This window comes from Borostomias antarcticus, assembly GCF_949987555.1.
Source record: "Borostomias antarcticus genome assembly, chromosome: 9".
Classification (NCBI taxonomy): Eukaryota; Metazoa; Chordata; class Actinopteri; order Stomiiformes; family Stomiidae; genus Borostomias; species Borostomias antarcticus.
This window is the reverse complement of record NC_140242.1, coordinates 5,417,048-5,421,304: the sequence shown is the minus strand read 5'-3', so window position 1 is coordinate 5,421,304 and position 4,257 is coordinate 5,417,048.

The following is a 4,257-nucleotide window of genomic DNA, read 5'->3' as shown; positions in this document are numbered from 1 at the left end:
GATAAATGAGAAATAAATTAATGAATGTAAGTAATGAGATAAGGAACGATAAATATTATAATAATATTAAGGCTGTCTCGCCTGTCTGGTAGGCTGGCTTGTATGGCCGATTGCTTCGGCATGTCCAAACCTCGTTCGGGGACAACGACGGCGATGATGCCTTACCAATTATTGCAGTTTATTGGCTTTATAAATAGTTCGGGTCAGTAGCATCGGGCTACTTCATGGTTCCTTAGGGCAACGTACTGTAAATTGTGCATTGTCATCAATTGATGCAAGACATTATGCTCTGCAATCTGCTGCGTGTGCGCGACTATCCTGGCTGTTTGGTTTAACGCGGTGCTTATTCCTTCCACCATTTACGTTCGTCGCCTGCTCCTCCGCAGTGTTTGGGGCAGGGTTTACGGGCTTTTATTTCTAAATGTAAGAGGGATGTATGCTGCGCTGGTCACGCTTCAATGTCGGATGTGTCATTTTACGCTGCGTTGGGATCCTGCATTGCTCTTCGCATTTAGCCCTCTGCGTTATTTCAAAGACTAATCACCTGATTATAATGCTGCGTGCATGACATGATCGGTTTATCGACTGGACGATGGATAGGGTGTTATGCGCGACGTGCAGTTTCTCTATCGTCGCTAATATTTTGCGGGGCCCCTCAGTGGTCTAGGAAACGCTTCTCTTCTGCATAACGGTGCACCGTGTATTTATCAACTATGATCGTTCGTACATTCCGTTCGTCAATAATTCATGCGCTGCTCGCATGGCTGTCCGGGCAGGGGGAAATTCTTTTCCACGCATCCTCGTCCCCGGCTCAACGATCGAATCGCAGACTCGCTTCCCTGTTTGATTTACAGAGTTCTGCAGACTGTGCCCGGCTGCGGGCGGCCCTGTCCGGCCTGGTCTGCCTCTTCAGCGGATGGTTCTGGACCAAGCGATGCCTCGTGCCCTACTGTATCCGCTGCCCGATGCATGAGAGCTGGTCTGGCCCGGACCGCATTGACCAATGCGACTGCATGGTCTCTTTTCGCTGCGTTCTGCTCCACATTTGATGAACCTTCGTGCCCGCTAGCGTTTCGGTTTCTCAGCATTTATTGTCCATCGTGTTGGATCCTGACGGCTGCGGCCTTGATCGGTCGAACGTGTCGTAGCAGGCGTACAAATTCGCTTGCGCTGCCTGGACCCCTTCGTCGGCATACGAACGCTACCTGGGGCCCGGCGTCCACTACGTTCTGCTCCATATTCAATGTAAACGTCATGCCTGTGAATATTCAATACTATCAGCATTCATAGTTCATTGTGTCGTGTCTAGGCGGCTGCGGCCTCAGTCGGTTAAGAGTATTGTTGCAGGTGTTCATTCCACATGCGATGCCTGGACCCCTCCACCGTTTCTCTGCTGGGGAACCGTTCCGTCCAGCTCCTCCTTAATGGCATCATGAAGAGCATCCCCAAGGCATGGATATACGTCTTCCCTTCACTCCTTCGCTCGTTCATCGGTTAATCGCACGGTTGAGGCAGGGGTGTTTTGGTGGTCACTCGTATTTAATGTTAGAAACAGTCATTCTCACAGCTTTCTATGGGTTCCTTAAGGTCGGTGAATATTCTACACGCACATTGTCATTCAACCCCGCGCACGACCTCACTCGGGCAGATGTCACGTTGCACGCGCGCTATTTCGTCCTGCACCTGAAGCATTCAAGGCGGACAGAGCTGGTGCCGGCGTGACCGTTTATTTATCAGGCAATAACACCTTGTTTTGTCCTCTGTCCTCCATGAGCTCCTACCTGACGGGCAGACCCCAGGCCGGTGAGGAGGAGCCCCTCTTCATAAGAGAGGCAAAGCCCATGACCGGAGCCTGGTTTGCCGCCAGACTCCGCGCCCTCTGCCAGGCGTGCGGGCTCCCACCGGTCCGGTGCACTGCACACTCCCTCCGTATAGGAGTGGTAACCACCGCCGCCGCCATCGCCCCGGTGTCTACCCTGAAGTCCATGGGCCGATGGTCCTCGTCTGCTTATGGACGCTACCTACGGCCCGGAGTCCAGGACATTCTGGATGCCCAGAGAGCTATGAGTGGACTGTTGACATTGGGTTGGGGGGGTACTGCGTATTCAGGCGGTCATGTGGCTGGTGCACTATTAAATGTTGTCTGGCTCATCAGTCAGAGCGCTCTCCGTCAACCCTTCTGCGCATGCGGGCCGCGGAGTTGCTGGTGTGTTCTTGGGGGGTAGTTTGCAGGTATTCCACCAGCGTCGGCCGGTGGATGCCAGAGTAGCCGCTAGCTGGTCTCTGTGGCTTTCCATGGCGGGCGCCATGGACGCAGAGACACGAGGCTGTATCTCCCGCGGAACCCACGAAGCGTCGGCCCGTGGGGACCAGGGACTATAATGTACAGCAGTCCTCCTGTGGCACTCTTTGACGGTCTTAGTGGGCTGAGTAACCTCCGAGCGTCTTCCCGATCGTGGCCCACTCTGATCGTCATTGAGGCAGGGGGCTAGATGCCGTTCCCCCTTCCTGGCTCTCTGGGCCAAGGGCTTGGCCCAGAGGGGGGGAACACCTAGATTGCCTCCCCCTGCTAACGCGCTTTCCACGCCGGTGGAAGGCAGGGGGCCCCCTGGACAGAGCACACCGCCAAAAATTCATATGCATGTATTATGCCGCTTGTATAATAAATGTTCAAATTTGACAAAAGTGATCTCGTCTGAATGTGCATTTTCCAAAATTGCGGAAAAAAACTTTAATGGAAGCGCCAGAAATTCGAAAAAAGGCCGAAATAACGCAAAAACGTTTTTACGCTCAGAGGAGGTGGAAAAGTCAGCGTATCGATAGTAGAAAATTGGACTTTTTGCAATGGAAACAGATTTTGCAAATAAACGATGACGTTCCAGCTATTTCGACAATACTCTGTAGGGTGTTCACACATATAATGTTGCTTTCACTCTAGAGTAAATGAAATGTGTCTATCACTTAGAGAATTGCATGAGAAAAACAATGATCCAAACCCCATGGTTCTATCATGTATGGTTCAGAAGTTATCAAGGTTTACATATACATACATTACATATACCTCTTTACATATACAAGCGAATTACTAGAATTTATATCAATAGAATCTTGAACTGAAAGTGATAACTGCTATGCAGAAATGGAACCATAAAATTATTTATTAAAGTTTCTTTTTAACTATACATTTTATTGCATGAACCTATATATCATTATTTTCAGAATTAAGACCAATATTAATAACAAATAGAAATATGCATGACACAATTCATATTCAAGATGGCGGCTGAAATCCAATATGGCTGCCATGCAAAGGTGGAATACAACTATGTTTATCTTTCAAACTATTCATTTTTATTGCATGAACCTATACATCATTATTTTCAGAATGTTAAAATCAATATTAATAACAAATAGAAATATGCATGACACAATTCATATCCAAGATGGCGTCTGAAATCCAATATGGCCGCCATGCAAAGGTGGAATACAACTATGTTTATCTTTTAAACTATTCATTTTTATTGCATGAACCTATACATTATTTTCAGAATGTTAAAATCAATATTAATAACAAATCAAAACATGCATGACAATTCATATCCAAGATGACAGATTAAATCCAATATGGCCACCATGTAACAACAACCAACTTTGGTTCGGACCTACATAAACGTTTTTAGTAGTACAATGGCACTGATAAAAACATTTCACAATAGAATAGCAAATAAGTATAAATAATACATAAGAAAACAGTCCCAAACACAGTAATAATAAATAGATCATATAGATAAATAGAGGAGTAGAGGAGTAGATAAATAGAGGAGTGCCAGGTGTTACAGGCTGATGAGGAGGAGTGCCAGGTGTTCCACGCCATTCTGCTTCTTGGCATCATTGAGACAGTGTTGTATTTCCTATGCTGTTGAATCTGTGAGCAATAGGAGGCTACTCAAGCTTAGAAAAACAGTGCCTTGCATTAAAGTTTAACTAAGCACATCGTGACAGAGTGGGGGTGGGGCATTTGAGAGTTTCAATAAGCTAGACTTCTAAATACATTCAGCTTTCCTAGGAAAACCGATTAGACTTAACCAAGCTAACTGTTGGTGGCTAGGGTACTACTTACTGCTCCACTTCTGTAGCTATAGTAACAACCCCAGTACTCCTGACTGTTCCAGCTGATATTTAGCAGGTGGCAGACAGACAGGCAGACAGACAGAGAGACAGACAAACTGACAGAGTTAGCAGGTCACACACACACAC